We start from the raw sequence: 20,942 nt of genomic DNA, 5'->3' as shown, positions 1-20,942 counted from the left end.
CAGAAGCGGCAGGCGCGGGAGCAGCACTGGGACCGGCCGTCTGCCAGCAGGAGGCGGAGCAGCCCCAGCAAGAACCGCGGGCTCTGCAACGGCAACCTGGTGGATATCTTCTCCAAAGTGCGCATCTTCGGTCTCAAGAAGCGCAGGTTGCGGCGCCAAGGTCTGTGAGGGTCACGGTCGGGAGATGCACCCCGGGTCGCCCCCTCCCCGCCTAAACGGAGCTTCTCCAGGGTCCTTCCCTCCCTCGGTTTTCCTGGCCCACCTGGCCTCGGCCTCCCTTCGGAGCACTCCGGGCGCCGTCGCGGGGACCCTGGAGTCCCCTGACGGGCAACCTGTGGCCGCCGAGAAGTGCAGTAGCCAGAGCTGGCAAGTTGGCTGCTCCTCCCAGTCGGCTCCTGCCCTCCGCGTCCCTGCGGGCTGGGCTCTGGAAACCTGTTCCCCCTGAGTCTCGGCTTCCCGGGAGGACAGGATCTGGCTCTGGAACGTGGGGTACCCCTTCCTGCCACACCCGGGGTCGAGCGGCTGCTCGCAGTCTGATCTGAGCTGGCGGGGGTTTCTATGGGGTGGGCCTGGCCTCACTCGGTCCCTGGGGTCTCCTGGAAACCCCCCGGGTTCCCAGACCTTGGCCAAGTGTGGGGATCCTGGCGGTGCCCGCAGCGGGAGCTGCTGTAGAAGGAGTGGAGGATGTGTGAACTATGGCCCAGTCCGCTGAGGTTTAGCAGAAGGCTGCTTAGCGCGCAGCCCCGGGCCCTGCAGCCCTTCAATCAAATCCTGGGATGGGGACAGAGGCTCAGGGAGTCTAAAGAAAGAATCCGAATTGCGGGGAGCAGGGAGGCAGAAGTAAAAATCCCTAATATGTGTCAGTTTTAATTGAAAAACTGGCGAATTGCCTGAGACACAAGCCGTTACTATATAAAGGTGACTAGAATAGTTACCTTACTACAGGTATTTCTTTGAGAAACTAGTTGCGAGGATGACCTTCTTTCGCTGCCTTTGAAATGCCAGGGTCTGAGAAGGCATCCTTCTCAGGAGCCAGGCGCTTTTGTCTCTCTCCCTGCCTGTCTCTACATCCAGTTGCTAAGGCTGGTTGTTTTGAGAGCATGTGGCGTGTTCTGTGGGGGAAATGGGCATTGCTAGCTTTTCATAACCAAGTGGGATTGGTAGGAAACATTGAAGAATATATTTACGTTAATGGGAGAATATGTTTGCCCAGCACATTACATTCTCGGCTCCCAGCTGTATTTGTTTTAAATGCCCTGTTGTTCCAAAGACGGTGGATAGAAGCATAAGCTATACATGTGTTTCTCAGTGAGTGAGTGCGTGTCCTTACATTTGCAAATTGATGACCAAAAGTTTTGATGCTTTTTTTTTAAAGGCTAATGCTAAATATTTTAAAAGGACAATTGCTTGTTGTCAAGTTTAAGAAATTGGAGATTAGTTGCTCTTATCATCAAGCTTCAAAGGCAAAGATAGGAAGAAAATCAGAGTGGAAGTTCTGTTAGAGAAATAAAATTGTATAAGTAAAATAGGAACTTCTTGTTGGAGAATTTGGGATCAATCATACTTTCAGACCAGGGTAGAAGCCATTAAAAAAAATGGATTTTAATTTTCCATGTTAGCCTAGAGCCTTATTCAGCCCACCTTTGTGTAATAAGACCAACTCAACTGCCTTAATCACTGTTGATAGACAGAGGATCAACCTATTATGACTTAAATTGTGCTTATCCTCTTATGTCATCAAACAGACTATCTTTTAGAACACAGTTTTCACCACATACAGCTCCGAATTGGCTGTCTACATGTAGTAAATTAACATACTATCTACTAAATAAGCTTATTTTAATATAAAGAATGATTAAAACTTGTGTGTATTTCTTAAGAATATAGGCAGTAGATTATTTTATAAATATGAACAATAAATGTTTTGTGCCATATTGGGTGGCGAAGGAGGATTTACCTTACACTTAATGAATTTTCAGTTGAGGGTTTACTTTTTTGCCAGTATAGAAAGATATCTGAGTTTTCTAATGGTCCATTTCTCCATTTTCAACCCTGACTGCTCTGTTGGTATTCCTGATTTTGAAATGATAAGCAATCTTCAATGTTCTGTAAGAAAAATATATTTTAGGTCACTTTTCTACCTTACTTTTGACAGGAAAGTAGAAGAGAAGATATGTTATAAGGAAATTTTATGAGAAATTTTTATTCGTCTTATATTTCTTATGTATAAGTATATATATTATTCAGAGAAGAAAAATACAGATATATCTCTTTAGTATCAGAAAAGGATTAATTTATTAGTATCACTAATTTTAAGCAAAACAAATATTAAGACTTTATGTTATGTATATTATATATCGACATTTAATGATATGCTTTTATATGATATATAACAATATAATTATTCATTTATTTAATTAAATATTATTTTAGGACATATTTTCAAGCACATTTCCCTTCTTCTTATGCACTCTTTACATAGGGAATGGCCCTCAGAAAATTTTAAAAAATCATATTTATTAATTTAAAGATACAACATTTAAGTCTGATGGTTTTATATGTCTTTATAGCTGAAAATAATTAATATAACAATTATTGAATCTTTCCAATCTGTTAGGCTTTGTAGCAGGTATTATGTATATACAGCAGTGAATAGAAGAGTTGAAGTTCCTGCCATCATGGAACTCACAAACATGGGGTAGAGAGTCATTGCCTATGGAAAGGAACAAATAAGAAATGATAAAATTCAAAGTCCTGTAAAGCATGAAGAGAGCTGGGATAAAGAATTATGGGGGAGAAAGGGGTGGGGAGAGGGATCTAATTAGATAGAGTAGTTCAGGGTGGGCAACACTGGAGTCCACAGGTTGAGAGCTGACAGGTAAGAAGGATGCAGAGATTTTAAGAGCAGGTGGAAAAAGCAATGTGTGTGCAGAGACCTTGAGGTGGAACAAATCTTGTCCCACTGGGAGAAAAAAAGAGGCATAGAAATTTTAAGCACATTGTCAAGTAGAATATAGTTTGATATGCTTGAAAACAGAATAAAGAATAGCTCCACATTTTGTGTTTTGGGGAAGGGTAATACACATTTTTTAAATGTAGGATTTTTTAAAATCCTTTATTAAGTAGTAATTTATTTAATGTAAAGATTACCGAGTTGGAGCCCTGCACACACACTCTTTCCTATCTCCATCACCCCTACCCCTATAGAAGAGCGATGTTTGTACCAGTTAACTTGCTCTTATGAAGGACAGAAATTTGCAAGATGGCTATTAATGGTGTGGTAGGCAGCATGACTGTAGCCCACCTTTCCAGATTCAGCTCCATCTACCCTCCACCAACCTCCACAGATTTGAAACACAATTCAGTGCTGCCCCCCCAAAAAATTAGTCATATGCTTTCAAATCCTTGTCCTTTTGTTTGTGCTTTACTGTGTGCCTAGCATCTTCTCCACACTTCTACATTCACCTGTTGAAATTATGAAATTCTTCTCATTTTGAAAAGCTGAGAGAAAATGCAGTCTCCTCTGAGAAGCCTTCCCTTACTGGATACAATTAAAAATAATTCTGTGGCATTTCATACCTCACCATTGTTGTTTATACCTGATAGTAATTCAGTATACATATTCAGTTGATTGTAGGTAAGAAGCAAAGTCTGTATTTTCTGCATCTTCATAGGCTCTCAAATCTTGATAGAGTGGTTGCCATACACTGGGTTCTCCTCATTGCCCTTGGATTGGGGTGAAATATGGAAGGTCAATAGGCCCAAGCTAAAAAAGAAAGTATCCTTGAACCAGAGTGATCTAACTAGATAATTTTAGACATAAAAATACTTCTCAAATTTTATACCTTTTTTACTTTCCCTAAATAAATATAATTATATATTTTTAAAGAGAATTAGAGGGATTACATATTTGTGGATTATTCATAAGAATGCAAGAATATAAACAACCTCATTTTAAAGCTTCACTAATATATGAACATAGATATTTACATATATTGATTTAGTTAAAGAAAGGGGAATTTACAAGGAAATCAACAGTTTGTAAATAGTTTTATTATTTGGAATCTTAACAAAAATGAAAACTGTAGTAGAAACTGATTACAATGATGTATAATGAACATTTTATCCCCAAAAGTGTTATGTTTTTATTATGAATTTTTCAATCAAACAAGAACCATAATTGTTTACAGGATAATAACCTTTCTAAATCCTTGGCGTGGCTGCTAATGCAATTGTTTCTTGAGATTTACTTTTTTGGGGCTGTGATCATAAGAGCTGTGGTATTACGTGCCATGTATGTTTAATCAGTAGGTGCATGGGCTTCTTACTAACATTTTAACTAAAATAGATTACAGTATGTATAAGGAATGGAAAGTGAGATACTTAAAATGTGTTTTCAAGTTAATGCATAACATAAAAAGCAGAAAGGTATATACACCTATAGAAATAAAACTGCTTTGCTCCAGTGTGATAGTGAAATTCATCAGTTATCCTAAGAAAAGTGCCCTTCTTTCTTACAAGGTGCTATGTAAGGAAACAAGTGTCTACCCTCTCAGAAAATAATCCACAGCAAATAGTCATCAAAAAGCCACTGTTTTTTGTGCTACTGTTTTAGTGTCATTACCATGTGCTCACACAAAGACCATGTGCTTGTTTATTTTGGCTGTTTAGGTTAAACTAAAACAAGGGAACATTTTTCTTCAAAGCATTTTTTATTTTTTGGAAGATATTTTCTCTTTGGTGTTGATTTTCTAAGGTACCCATTGGAGTCTTACTACATATTAATACTTGTTGCTAACTTTTTGATAATTATAATTTTATTATTTGTTAGTTGTGTTAAGGTTAGATCAAATTTTGGTCTTCTAAATTAAAATGTTGAATTTTTTTGTTTTGTTTTTAACAAGGGACATACTATAAATGCAGTTTCTAAGCAGGGAATCTTATGAGAATATTACCAGATTGGTCAATGAAATAATGTTAGAGACAAAAAAGGCGTTCATTGATTATGCATTTTCTTCCTGTGGCTTAATTGTTATGATTTCACATCCATATTTGCTATAGGTTTCTGAAAATGTTTAATACCTCAGTAGTTCAGTAAGTAAAGTGTAAAATAGTGTAGCAGGTTAGGTATAATGTAATTAAACATAAATAACATGGTTTGCTTTGGGTTTAGTTATATCCATAGATTGAGTTGAGTTTACATCTATTAAAAAATACTTAATAATCTATGGCCAACTCTCTGGTGAAGACATCCTGTGACCTTTCCTAACAAGATTTCAGATACACCAAACCTTCTGTCCCAAAGTTACCATAATCAATTATAGGTTTCACTTTACATTTTGAATTTGAATACTTTTACATTTAGCCCCAAACTTGTGATTTTTGTTAGTAATTCCATTCTGTATAATGTTACTGTGAGAAAAAATATTTTCAAACTCAACAAGAACCTCCCTTCTCTTTGGTATAAAGTTATGTCTTCTAAATTGTATTTACTTAATTTTTTTTAATGGTAGAAATTTAAAAGGAAAGGTTTCTAAATATGATTTATCCACTTACTTCTGGAATTCTATATTTTTCCTAGATATAATTTATATTAATGTCTCCCCAAATGGTGAGAAACTTTAGCCAAAGAGGACAATGATATTTAGATAATACAAATGTTATATAATATTTCAAATATTGTTTTAGCACCCAACAACTAAAACACACACACACGAATCCAAATCTCTAAGAGACCATTTCAGAGACGTCAATGCAATTTAGAGCCAGTTACAGTGTTTGCATTAGAAAACAACTAATTTAGTAGTTTTTGTCTATAATGGTGCAGCATTCAATTTAGTAAACTCGGATCACATGAAAATGTCACCATTTGCTGTTTACCGGGGTGACAGGATAACAGTAGGGACGTGTAGAAATCCAGACACAGAGTCTACACCATTTTATGATAGGTACCACTTTGTCATTCAGAAAAATGTCTCCTTTCATAAAATTGTGTTTTGTAATTTATTTTGTGGGATGTGTGTTTCTCCTTTTGATTTTACGGTTTTTGATATTGCGATTGATAGGAACCCATATGGCATCACCATAGGGAAGGGCCACTTCAAAGTCACTGTCTCACCAGTGCCTGGCGTACAACGAACACTTCAGAAGTACTTGTTGAGTGAATGAAACATACCACATTTGTCAGGGCATATATGCAGCAGAAGCATAGAATACCAATTGAGATCAATGAACACATAGCAATGGCTATAATTGGATAATTATTGATGTATTTAACAACTACCTGCATGACACTCTGCGTCTGTTGAGTACTATTTAATCTTCACAACAAACCCATATGGTAGGTACACTACATTACCCATTCATTAATACACTAAATTATCCAGTAATGGATAATGCACTAATATTATCCATTCATTCATTTTACAAATGAGGAATCTGAAACAAACAAAATGAAAAACTTGCATAGCTTTAAAGAGTGGGGCTGGGATTAGGAGAAGGTCTGCTAACTGGTTAGTCCAACTGCCTGCTTACTATTTACCTGCACTTACAAGGCTGAATTTGGCTGAAGAAAAATACACAGACACATTGGTACGACTTTAAATTCACAGCCAGTAACCTCAGGGGGCCCCTTGGTACATTTATTTTTTTAAATCCATTTTCACTTAACTGGATCATATTTCTTAACTTACTTCCCTTCAAACATCTTATGTTTCCTCTCCCATTTCTACTCTCAGCTATGTCCTTACTTCTATTTGTCTGAGAAAGTAGAAATAAGAAATAAATGTTCACATACTTCACAACTGCTTTTATAAGTCTATCTGCAGATCTGTCCATTTACTCCTCCTTTTATTTTTTTACTGAACTGGGGGATAAACTCCTAGTGCTGTAATCTAAGGTCAAGATCTCCTCGAATTTAGCATTAGACCCTCTCTCCTACTCAGGGAAATCAATCCAATAATTTTCCCCTCTTCTGCATCATCCTACTGTATTATCCCACATCCTCCTGTATTATCCTCACCAGCATTTAAATATGCTCTAATATTTAGAGCATCTTAAGTAATTATCCCATCTTAAAAAGAAATCCCCTCTTGATCATGCATTTCTCTCTAGCTGTTGAATTAATTGTCTGTTATTGGAAAAACTTTTTGAAAGAGAAATTACAACTCTCCTTCTCCCATTCTTTCTTGGACCTTTTCTAAACAGGTGTTTGTCCGCAGTAAAAAAAACTGGTCTTGTCAAGGTTACCCATGACCTGCAAGTGATCAAACTCAAGATTCTGTTTTCAATCCTTATCCTAACTGTATAGTATTTGGCTTTCAAATTTCCATAATAAATTTATATTTTTTACTACGAAGTGATAGAGTTAGCATCGAAATAGTTTTAACCTACCATTTACCCAACCAGTACACTTTATGTGATCATCTTTTTATAGTGACAATATATCTGGGTTTCTAATTGAGAGTATTAATACGGTAACTATTCCATGTGATTTGATGTTCAGCCAAACACTATTAGTACTAGTTGGTATTCGGGTACCATTAGAAGGCAATGCTTGGTGTTTCCTTACTTGGGAAGAATATTCCTTTCATCACATGTATTTGTGTTTGGACTGAGTGACTTGTCTCCATAAAACAGAGGAAGATGAATGGTCTTTCTGAGAATTAGTCTTTATATATAAATATAATAGATTTGTGATTAAGTAATGGCTGCTTTTCAGACTCCTTAATTACTATCATAGCAAATAATAATTGGCAAACTAAAATATTAGTTAATTTGCTTAATGATAAATATCACTCCAGTTTAAGCATTATATAGAAAGAAATAGTCATAAACTTTGGAAGGGCCATTTACCATGGTTCATTTTCTCTACGTGGAATGTTTTCATGGATAGATTTGCTCCGTATTTTTATGCCTAAGGTTTTCAAGTAGTGATAATATGTTCTACGTCTTCTTTATCTACCTATTACATAGAGAGACATAATTAAGGTAATGATTTTACATTTGTGTTTTTTTCCATGTTAATTTTTGTCAAAATGACAAACAGCTTCTAAGGTATAAGCAAATGGCAAAGAACTGGCAATTAGAGTAGATGAACAAATTTATAGACAGAATAATATCTCTTCCAATGAGATTTTCCAGGGGTAACATGTAACTACTGGGCTCAATAGCTAGACATGAATGCACTGTCTTTTCTCAGGAAACTGTTGCATGATGGATGGGTATTTGCTTGTTTGTTTTCTTCAGAATCCAACAATTCTCTTTCTTTTGAAAAAGTCTTTAAAATAGTCCAAATCTCATTGCTTAATATCTTTTTTTTCCAACACATGCCTCATTTTATCTCTTTGAATTTCTGTAAATAATTCCTGCTTATCCTTGGATACAACATGCCCTTTAAATATTTGTTCATGGCTTTTTTATTCTTCTCACCATTTGGCCAACTTACAATTGTTTAACTCTATTAATCTTTCTGCATAAGTAAATGCCACCAGCACCTTAATCATTTCTGTGGCTTAGATTGTTCAGTAATTACCTCACCCTTATTCTAGCAAATGAGATGACTGCTGTTTTCATGAAGAGAATTTCATGCTGAGGCCAGACTTTGGGTAGTAGGGAAGACTGAATCCTTTTGCTGTCTCACTTCTCTCTGGGGTAGGATCTGATTTGAATACAGGGACGAGGATATTGTACAAATCTATGCTAGGTAGAAACAGTCTTCTTGGTTTCATACCTGACGAATTAAAGGAAAGTGTAGGGAAAGTAACCAGACATCTTCACTGCATCTGCTCAGATTGGAAATGTTGCATACCACATCTCATACTTCTCCCAACAACAGGACATAGTTGATATCATTTTCATTTCATGGATGAGAGGAAGTGAAGGAATTTCTTCAGGGACTCATAGTGGCCAGGTGTAGTATCTGAACACAAGTCTGACAAATACGTACAGTTTTAGAATTAACTCAATGAATCCTAAATCATAATAAAGGTCAGCATTATATTCTAGTGTCTTCCTGGATGCACCCCTAGAACAGGCTAGAATGTCAACCACAAGATTCCCTCTGTTCATTCCTACAATTTTATTATTATTATTATACTTTATGTTCTAGGGTACATGTGCACAACATGCAGGTTTGTTGCATATGTATACATGTGCCATGTTGGTGTGCTGCACCCATTAACTCATGATTTACATTAGGTATATCTCCTAATGCTATCCCTCCCCCCTCCCCCCACCCCACCCCACAATAGGCCCTGGTGTGTGATGTTCCCCTTCCTGTGTCCAAGTGATCTCATTGTTCAGTTCCCACCTATGAGTGAGAATATGTGGTGTTTGGTTTTCTGTTCTTGTGATAGTTTGCTGAGAATGATGGTTTCCAACTGCATCCATGTTCCTACAAAGGACATGAACTGATCCTTTTTTATGGCTGCATAGTATTCCATGGTGTATATGTGCCACATTTTCTTAATCCAATCTGTCACTGATGGACATTTATTATTGTTATACTTCAAGTTCTGGCATACATGTGCAGAATGTGCAATTTTGTTACATAGGTATGCATGTGCCATGGTGATTTGTTGCACCCATCAACCCGTCATCTACATTAGGTATTTCTCCTAATGCTATCCCTCCCCTAGCTCCCCACCTCCCAACAGCCCCAGTGTGTGATGTTCCCCTCCCCATGTCCGTGTGTTCTCATTGTTCAGCTCCCACTTATGAGTGAGAACATGCGGTGTTTGGTTTTCTGTTCTTGTGATAGTTTGCTGAGAATGATGGTTTCCAGCTTCATCCATGTCCCTGCAAAGGACATGAACTGATCCTTTTTTATGGATGCACAGTATTCCATGGTGTATATGTGACCCATTTTCTTTATCCAGTCTATCATTGATGGACATTTGGGCTGGTTCCAAGTTTTTGCTATTGTGAATAGTGCTGCAATAAACACACATGTGCATGTGTCTTTGTAGTAGAATGATTTCTAATCCTTTGGGAGAACATGATGCAGAAACTCCTGGGACAGTAATGTTACAAATGATGGCCACCCTGCAGAAAAGAGCCTTCTCCAGCTCTGCCTCCCCTTCTTTCTGTTCAATGCATGGGACAATAGTTTTAAAAGCTATACAGGACAGCAGAGTTCAGACACGTTTGTTCCATCATCTCTTAGACTTTCCTTTTGGAGTAAGCCACTAAAAAGGGTGAAGCAAAGTTGAAGTTTTCCTATAATATTTCAAGTATTTCATGTTTGTCCAACTTTTATTTTCTGCATCCTAATGCCTTTGCATTTTGGAAAATTATAAAAAGTTACAAAAGTTGCTGAAGTTTCAAGAATATGACACTAATGAGCAAAGGTTTCCTGTTCCCATGCTACTGTTGCTGAACTGACAGAATTTTTATCATTAGAAATGCCCCGGTGTCCAAACACTCCCATAAATGTTATCGTTTTTACTTTCTGCATGGTTTATTGTTGTATAGCCAAGTGAAACTGAGATGCCTATTACAGTATTAAGTACTTTTTGCAACTTTCTATACTAACAAATCAGGCTAACCTGAAGGTAAAGGTACAATGTTTGTGTCTGTGTGGGTTCTCCTTTTGCTCTATGGTAGTAGTTATAAGGAATTCTTCAGCAGAATCTCCCTAGGAACATTCGTTTACAAGCTAAGTCTTTCTATCTGTTCACTTTTTTAAAAAGGAAACAGCAATTTGCAATATCCATTTTTTAAGCACTAACTGCTGTCATCATAACTGACTGGCCTCACACTACTATCCCTTCTCTTTTTTGAATTTTCTACACCATTCTCATTGACATCTCCAGAGAGAGGTCTGTTGATTTTTTTTTTCTTAAAACATGAATGTAAGAAAATACCCCAAATTTCACCTGCATTGTGTCTCACACATTTCCATCAGTATTATTTACCACTATCCTTACTAGAGCCCAAAGGTCCACAAACAACTGCCACCCTTCATGGTGTGGTGGGTGCTGGTAAAGCCCAGGAGGCAGACACAGAAAACTCTGGGCCTTGTGCTCCCACAAACTGGCTGGAAAACTTGGGGAGATCTGTCAGCATGCAGAGACCTCTATGCAATGAGCCCATTGAACAAAACAATTTGATAGATGCCTCTCAGCTTTCACTTCTTCTTTTGCACGCTGTGTAGAGTCCCTCATGAATTAGATCTTAGAAGACTGAGGCAGAAGTGTGTTCCTTTGCCACAGGAATTACATGTTACATGAAAAGGCTATCTACATTGTGGTTTTAATTTGTAGGATGGATACTTTAAAAGCCCTGACTTCAACACTATGCAATCTATGTCTGTAACAAAATTGCATCTGTACTCCATACACTCATACACACAAGCAAACAAACAGAAAAGGCCCTCTGGAGAACAGGATTGTCCTCCGGATGCTGACAGTTTATGTTCAGTGTCTGTCTCCCTGTCTCTGCCTCACCCCCTTTCTTTAGGGTTGGCTTTGACTCCATGCTTCCTGTTGGCTGCTCATTAAATGCAGCCTGAAAATAGTTGGTTAATCATCTCTGTATATTCTATAGATTCTACATATTTGTGGCACACAGCCCTCCCTCCTTCCCTGTAGTCACCCTGCTCTATATTTAGGTATGTAAAAGCTATAATTCTCCTATATTCACAGGTTTGAATATTGAGACAGGAAAAAAAAAGCCTACCCAAGTCTCCACTAAAAGTCTGTTTAATGCCTCCCAGTATTTATAGAACTCGATTCTTCCAGACACTTTTATTTGTTTTATCTTAACAAGTCTCATTATTTTCTTCTAGGGTTGGAATCTGCACAGAATTATTTTAAAAAATTACAGCTTGTGTACATAAGAGCAGTCACACTAGGTGCAAAGTTAAAACCCATTTAAAGAGAATAAAGCTTCAGTGAGGAAATAGGAAATAATGACAAGCCTAGGAAAAGAGGTCTAACTAACATGAATGACCACACACACACACACACACACACACACACACACACAGACACACATACCACAATTAGAGTCTCCACAACTCTGGTCTGTAACTTAATGAATGTCAAATTGCCTCACAGGAATTTCAGATCTTCAGTTTGAAGTTCTGGTAGGTAATATTGAACATATTCCTCAACAACAGCATGCATGCTTCTAAATAGCCACTAGAATTCATTTGAAAAGAGCAATACACACACACACACACACACACACACACACACACACACACACACCCCAGAAAACTGGCAAGCTGATCTAGATGGCAACATTGGATGAACTAGAAAACTGAGACCACTGGATACTAACCAATTTGAGTTAACAGTATCAGCTAGCTTTCTTTGGAAAAGAGAGAGAGGCACTAAACAAGTGAGGTTCTCAATTTTAATAAGTTTCATTAGTCAAACATAGGACTAAAGCTATTGGATTTTTATTAAAAGTGCCTCCTTTGAAAGAAGGCTAGACTAATGTATTTCTGATTAGCAATCAGCCAGTGAAATTTCAGATTCTCAAAACTATGACAGGATTTTGAGCAGGAAAAACATCCCTTGGTAAAACTCTCAGTAAATAGTAATTTTCCAAGTGAAGAAAATAATTATAAGTCAAGAGAATTGCTTTATGGCTTCAAGAAGTTAGTTATTCTGCACTTAATGGCGCCTGCATTCAAGGTGATTTCATTTAGATTGTATTACACACAGATGGTTTGATTAAACCAACTGAGTTAATAGTGGCTGTATCAATATTGGCTGCATCAGTATTGGCTGCAAGCATCTTGTTTCAGGAGGAAAAATGGGGTGTGCTATAAACTGCATATCTTGACATGGTATTTAAAGTTCCAGTAAAGAAACTACATAACACACAGAAATATTTGGCATTTGTCTGTTGGATTTGTTGTTAAGAAATGTATGAGCCTCTTTCATTTAAATACCTCTTGACACTGTAAAGAACCTTAGATAGACACAACGAAAGCCAAGAAGCTTAAAAAAAGGCAGAGCATAAGGAGAGAAAATACTAACATAATAAAAAAGGGAGAGATAAACCTGTAAAATGTAGGTGCCAGAATTCTTGGGATGGAGGACCTTGCATGCTCTTGTCTATATTCTCATGTCAGAGTGGCTCTAAGTATATGGTCCTCTTTAAGCACTTTTCGCTTTGAATAATAATGTGGCTAAATTGATAAAACTGAGATATTCCTATGGTTTCAAGTAAAAAGAAAGCAACCAATATCTTAGCTCATCAAACTTCATCATTATATGCATTGAACTTCACAGAAACTTTGATGTGGTGATGCTATCACAAGTCTATGAATATGTCCAACTCATCAAAATAAATTGCATTTTTGTATGTTCAGTATGTCTCAGTAAAGCTTAAAAAACCCTTTAAAGTAGACAATATTCTCCCTATTTTTCAAGTGAAAGAATGGAAACCGACAGATGTTAAGTAATTTTTCCTGGGCCATATAATCTATGGTAGTAGTAGTACTTTTCGATTTCTACTGCACAAACTTCTCGGGTTTCTGTTTGGTTGGTTGGTTGGTTGGTTGCATTTTTTGGGTTGTTTGTTTGTTTTTTGAGACAGAGTCTTGCTCTGTCCCCCAGGCTGGAGTGTAGTGGTGCGATCTTGGCTCACTGCAACCTCCACTTGTGGGGTTCAAGCAATTCTCCCCCCTCAGCCTCCTGTGCAGCTGGGGTTACAGGTGCACACCATAACCTCTAGCTAATTTTTGTATTTTTAGTAGAGACAGAGTTTCACCATGTTGTCCAGGCTGGTTTTGAACTCCTGATCTCAGGTGACCCACCCACTTCGGCCTCCCAAACTGCTGGAATTGCAGGCGTGAGCCACTGCATCCTGTCTGAATTCCCTATTTTGATATGATTCCCTCTTTACTTGGGGTCTCTTTGATAACAAATAAGAAAAATGAACAGAGGGCTAGTTGCAAGAAATCAGATTTGGAAGTCACTACTTGGGAAGTGGGAGGGAGATATCAAGAATTATGGCTTTAGTTCATCTTCTCCCACCCCTTTCTCTCAAATGTTGGTATTTCAATAATAGGAATTCCACCATATTTTTTTTCAGAAAGACTTTCTTTATATTTTCTTGTTTCATAAAATTTGAAACACCATAAAATCCAGGAGACAACCTAAAAGAGTAAATGTTCTTCCCAACCTTTGGGGAAAATTAGAATCCTCTTTTGTCCATTCCTAGCTTTTATTTCTCCTCCAAAATGCATTTCTTGTATTTTGACTAGAAAATCCTTTCAGTATTTCTCAAGCAAGACTAAAGCTGAACTAGAGTAGAGCACTTGGGCAGATTTATTAAATAACCTATATAGTGAAGATGATATGGAGGCCATTTAATTCTATTTCATAAATGTTATAGCAGTTTTTACATTCAAAATGCTATTTCACTTTCAAAATAAATATTATTGAGGTATAACAAGCACATTAAAAGAAGTGCACAAATCACACGCAACTTAATGAATTTTTGCAGAGTGAATAAATACACTTGTGTGAAGAGCATACAGATCAAAAATAGAACACTGCCAGTCCCCCAAGAAGCAATCCTCATGTGCTTTTCCAATCAGTGAAACCTAAAAGCAGCCACTCTCTTGACTTCCAACACAATGTATTAGTCTTGCCTGCTTGAAAAAACTATATATCAGTGATGTTATGCAGCATGTACTTTATTGTGTCTGGTTTCTTTTACCTAATATTGTATTTGCAGATTCATTCATGATATCTCTGCTAGTAGTTCATAAAATCTGTAGCGATGTCCCCCCTTTTTTTGATATTGACAACTTGTACCTTTTCTCTTTTATCTCATGCAGTTTTGTTTGGGTGTATTAAATTTTATTTAGTCTTTTTCAAAGAAATGACTTTTGGCTTAGCTGAATTTTCCTATTGTAATTTTTTTGTATTGATAAATTTCTTCTTAATTTTATTATTTGTTTTTAATTCCTTTAGGTTAAATTTGCTGTTCTTTTAACTTGGTGCAAGTATAAATTGTAGGCTTGTTGATTTTAAGCCATGGAAGAATTTAAACATTCATGGAAAATGGTAAATCTACCTGTAATCATGGCTGTAGCTGCACTAAAAAGTAGCGCTCTGTTATATTTTAATTTTCGCTTAGTAAAATATTTTCTAATTCTGTGATTTCTTCTTTCACCTAGGATTATTTAGAAGTGCTTGTTTACTTGCAAAATATTTAGCAATTGTCTGGTTATCTTTTTACAATAATAAATTACTAAATTTCTAGATTAAATCTACCATCATCAGAGAATAAGTAAAACAGCAAATTGAAAACAAAATGTTTATTTTACTTTGTAGCCAGATACAATATTCTCTGTATGACACTTACTTTAAGTTTATTGATTTTGTAGTTCTAATTTTTATTTTTTAATTTACTTTCTTTTCTCCATTTTTATCAGTTACTGAAGCAAACTGCTTTAAAAATCTCCCATTGCGATTGTGACTTTTTTTATATTTCCTCCAGACCTGTCAGTTTTTGCCTTCATTCTTTATAGGCTAATATAAAATTATTATATCTCACTGGTAGATATGTCCTTATGTCATAATATATTGCTTTTCACTTTCATGTTTATTTTTTATTTCCTATTAGTAAAATAACACCAGCTTTCTTTGGTTTAGTATTTGCATGGTGATTGTTTTCAATGCTTTTAACTTTTCTATGTTTTTATATTTCAGATGAACATCTTGTAAGTACAGGTTTATTTTGTTTGGTTTAGTTTCTGTTTTGAACTCACTCTCATAATCTCTGATTTTAAGTGAATTATTCAGTCTATTTACATTTAAATAAATTACTGATATAATTGAGTTTAAATCTACCATCTTAATATTTGTTTTCTATTTGTCCAATCTCTTCTGTGTCCGTTTTACTTTGTTTTCTGGTATTTTTTTTAACAAGAATTTTTTTCACTATTCTATTTTTCACCATTATGACTTGTGGCTTATAAATATATTATAATATACTTTAGCAATTACCCTAGATATTACCACATTTAATATTGACAATAGATTCTAATATAAATTTGAACACTTACCACTTTTTGTGAAAATATTGGGATCTTAGTTTTCTTTGTCACTTAATCTCACTATTTTTTGCCCCTTATCACCTATCCTGCTTTTGTTTTTACATATACATAAAGCTTATCAGAAACTATTTTTATTTTTTAACAGTATATTCAATATTTATTTAGTTATTTCCCCTTTCCATTGCTCTTTATCCCTTCCTGGATTTTTGTGTTAACATTTGTGAGGTTTTTTTTAACTTCTGTCTAGATATTCATTCATCCATTCGTTTTAGTGTAGTCTATTTGTTATGAATTCTGTCAATTTTGTTTGTGTGAAAATTTCTTTATTTTGCCTTTATTTTGGTGGAATAATATTTTTACTGGGCATAGAATTCTAGACTGGAAGTGTCATTCTTTTGTCCTCTATCTTCTTGGAAATTCAGCTATAATCTTATTGTTACTCATTTGAAGTTAATACATGTATGTGTTCCTTTATCCCCTGGCTACTTTTAAGATTCTCTTTCATCTTTTATGTCTATAATCTTATCAACATGGTGGTTTATTTGCATTTATCTTGCATGAGGTTTGCAGCATATTCTAAATCTGGATGTAAGGTTTACATGTCACCTTCATGATTTTTTAGTATCTCCAAATATTCCTTCAGTATTACATTTCTTCTCTCACTTTTGTCATTCTAGACTTGAATTACATTTATACTGGTCTTTATCATAATGTCCCACATGTTTTTACTCCCTTTTTTAGATTTTATACATTTTTTATGTTCTGTGCTTTCTGGTGGCTATTTTCAATTAAAACATTTTAAAATTACTTATTCTTCTCTTGCTATTGGACTCATCCATTGAATTTTCCTTTCCAGTATTATTTTTTTTCCAGTTTTAAATCTTCCATTTGATTAATTCAGTTCATTGGTTATGTCTCCATCATTTACTTTATTTTCTTAAACATATTAATTATAGTTATTTTAAAATCTGTGTCTGTTAACTCCTATATGTATTTATTTTTTTAATTGTTCCTTTTGGTATCTTTGGCAATTTTAGTAGTTTTTAATTGAGTGTTGGACATTTTAGAGAGAAAACTATAGAAGCTATGATTTTATCTTCTTTGAAGAGGATTTTTTTTCTTTTTATTACAGTTGGGGCAGAAGATTCCAGTTTACTGTAGTATGAAATATATTTGAAATTGGCTTTCACATGTATGTGTGTGCTAGCTTGTCTATTTCTAGTTTGATTTTTGGCTAACGTATAGTTTATAGGGGCTCCAACTGAAAACCTGGATGTTTACCAAGGCTACTCTTTATTGGCAAGCCCTAAACTTCAATTTTTGTCTCCTTAGCATTGTGGATTGCCAAAAGCTTTGCTCTGATTCTCAGCTTTTTGCCTTCCTCCACTTTCGAAGCAGCAAATTCTTGAGAGAAAAAGTAATGTACAACACAGTGCTCATCTCCATATGTTTTCCTTTCTTCCAAATGTTGGCCCCTTAAGTCCTGGTTGCCTTGGAAGATTTCCAGTGCCATCAACCAATTTTCTTTCTTTTCTTTTTTCAAAATATCTAGCTTTCACATTTGGTAGGAGTGTTGGTCTTATGCTTAATAGTTGGTTATAACTAGCAGTGAAAATTTTAAATCATAATTCTCAGAGAAACTGGCTATTAGGAAATATTATTTCCATGTTGGGTCCCTAATTCTTAAATATAGAAAGACTATCAAATATCTTGACAAAAATAGAGAGGATGTTTTTGTCATATAAAACTCATGACCAAGTCTTCAGCTCCAATTTTTTAATGTAAATTTTTTGAATTTTTTGGAAGAAAAATATTGACTAGCTTTTTATCTGATTTGATCTTTCAGAACATTACCCACTGACTAAATCCATATTCCACTCTAATTTTTAATAAAATCTGGGGCAGAGATGAGTATTTTTGTCAATACTTTTGTCATTCTAGACTTGAATTACATTTATACTGGTCTTTATCATAATGTCCCACATGTTTTTACTCCCTTTTTTAGATTTTATACATTTTTTATGTTCTGTGCTTTCTGGTGGCTATTTTCAATTAAAACATTTTAAAATTACTTATTCTTCTCTTGCTATTGGACTCATCCATTGAATTTTCCTTTCCAGTATTATTTTTTTTCCAGTTTTAAATCTTCCATTTGATTAATTCAGTTCATTGGTTATGTCTCCATCATTTACTTTATTTTCTTAAACATATTAATTATAGTTATTTTAAAATCTGTGTCTGTTAACTCCTATATGTATTTATTTTTTTAATTGTTCCTTTTGGTATCTTTGGCAATTTTAGTAGTTTTTAATTGAGTGTTGGACATTTTAGAGAGAAAACTATAGAAGCTATGATTTTATCTTCTTTGAAGAGGATTTTTTTTCTTTTTATTACAGTTGGGGCAGAAGATTCCAGTTTACTGTAGTATGAAATATATTTGAAATTGGCTTTCACATGTATGTGTGTGCTAGCTTGTCTATTTCTAGTTTGATTTTTGGCTAACGTATAGTTTATAGGGGCTCCAACTGAAAACCTGGATGTTTACCAAGGCTACTCTTTATTGGCAAGCCCTAAACTTCAATTTTTGTCTCCTTAGCATTGTGGATTGCCAAAAGCTTTGCTCTGATTCTCAGCTTTTTGCCTTCCTCCACTTTCGAAGCAGCAAATTCTTGAGAGAAAAAGTAATGTACAACACAGTGCTCATCTCCATATGTTTTCCTTTCTTCCAAATGTTGGCCCCTTAAGTCCTGGTTGCCTTGGAAGATTTCCAGTGCCATCAACCAATTTTCTTTCTTTTCTTTTTTCAAAATATCTAGCTTTCACATTTGGTAGGAGTGTTGGTCTTATGCTTAATAGTTGGTTATAACTAGCAGTGAAAATTTTAAATCATAATTCTCAGAGAAACTGGCTATTAGGAAATATTATTTCCATGTTGGGTCCCTAATTCTTAAATATAGAAAGACTATCAAATATCTTGACAAAAATAGAGAGGATGTTTTTGTCATATAAAACTCATGACCAAGTCTTCAGCTCCAATTTTTTAATGTAAATTTTTTGAATTTTTTGGAAGAAAAATATTGACTAGCTTTTTATCTGATTTGATCTTTCAGAACATTACCCACTGACTAAATCCATATTCCACTCTAATTTTTAATAAAATCTGGGGCAGAGATGAGTATTTTTGTCAATACTCATTTCTGGGGATGTGTGTGTGTGTGTGTGTGTGTGTGTGTGTGTATGTTGTATGTTTCATGCCTTTATACAGGTTGAGACCTGTCTCTTATACACATCTAGATGTGTATAAGAGACAGTTCAATAATAGGAATTCCACCATATTTTTTTTCAGAAAGACTTTCTTTATATTTTCTTGTTTCATAAAATTTGAAACACCATAAAATCCAGGAGACAACCTAAAAGAGTAAATGTTCTTCCCAACCTTTGGGGAAAATTAGAATCCTCTTTTGTCCATTCCTAGCTTTTATTTCTCCTCCAAAATGCATTTCTTGTATTTTGACTAGAAAATCCTTTCAGTATTTCTCAAGCAAGACTAAAGCTGAACTAGAGTAGAGCACTTGGGCAGATTTATTAAATAACCTATATAGTGAAGATGATATGGAGGCCATTTAATTCTATTTCATAAATGTTATAGCAGTTTTTACATTCAAAATGCTATTTCACTTTCAAAATAAATATTATTGAGGTATAACAAGCACATTAAAAGAAGTGCACAAATCACACGCAACTTAATGAATTTTTGCAGAGTGAATAAATACACTTGTGTGAAGAGCATACAGATCAAAAATAGAACACTGCCAGTCCCCCAAGAAGCAATCCTCATGTGCTTTTCCAATCAGTGAAACCTAAAAGCAGCCACTCTCTTGACTTCCAACACAATGTATTAGTCTTGCCTGCTTGAAAAAACTATATATCAGTGATGTTATGCAGCATGTACTTTATTGTGTCTGGTTTCTTTTACCTAATATTGTATTTGCAGATTCATTCATGATATCTCTGCTAGTAGTTCATAAAATCTGTAGCGATGTCCCCCCTTTTTTTGATATTGACAACTTGTACCTTTTCTCTTTTATCTCATGCAGTTTTGTTTGGGTGTATTAAATTTTATTTAGTCTTTTTCAAAGAAATGACTTTTGGCTTAGCTGAATTTTCCTATTGTAATTTTTTTGTATTGATAAATTTCTTCTTAATTTTATTATTTGTTTTTAATTCCTTTAGGTTAAATTTGCTGTTCTTTTAACTTGGTGCAAGTATAAATTGTAGGCTTGTTGATTTTAAGCCATGGAAGAATTTAAACATTCATGGAAAATGGTAAATCTACCTGTAATCATGGCTGTAGCTGCACTAAAAAGTAGCGCTCTGTTATATTTTAATTTTCGCTTAGTAAAATATTTTCTAATTCTGTGATTTCTTCTTTCACCTAGGATTATTTAGAAGTGCTTGTTTACTTGCAAAATATTTAGCAATTGTCTGGTTATCTTTTTACAATAATAAATTACTAAATTTCTAGATTAAATCTACCATCATCAGAGAATAAGTAAAACAGCAAATTGAAAACAAAATGTTTATTTTACTTTGTAGCCAGATACAATATTCTCTGTATGACACTTACTTTAAGTTTATTGATTTTGTAGTTCTAATTTTTATTTTTTAATTTACTTTCTTTTCTCCATTTTTATCAGTTACTGAAGCAAACTGCTTTAAAAATCTCCCATTGCGATTGTGACTTTTTTTATATTTCCTCCAGACCTGTCAGTTTTTGCCTTCATTCTTTATAGGCTAATATAAAATTATTATATCTCACTAAAATCCTTTCAGTATTTCTCAAGCAAGACTAAAGCTGAACTAGAGTAGAGCACTTGGGCAGATTTATTAAATAACCTATATAGTGAAGATGATA

General features: G+C 35.1%; 1 protein-coding gene across 1 annotated transcript in view; it reads left to right on the top strand.

Annotated features, from left to right (window-relative positions):
* Positions 1-20,942, top strand: part of FGF14 (fibroblast growth factor 14) — a 719,779-nt gene that overhangs the window by 514,549 nt on the left and 184,288 nt on the right. The window lies entirely within an intron of this gene.

The sequence above is a fragment of the Mandrillus leucophaeus genome, unplaced genomic scaffold (genome assembly GCF_000951045.1).
Source record: "Mandrillus leucophaeus isolate KB7577 unplaced genomic scaffold, Mleu.le_1.0 Scaffold175, whole genome shotgun sequence".
Classification (NCBI taxonomy): domain Eukaryota; kingdom Metazoa; phylum Chordata; class Mammalia; order Primates; family Cercopithecidae; genus Mandrillus; species Mandrillus leucophaeus.
Note: the sequence above shows the minus strand (reverse complement) of the source record. Positions and strands in the feature narration are given on the sequence as shown.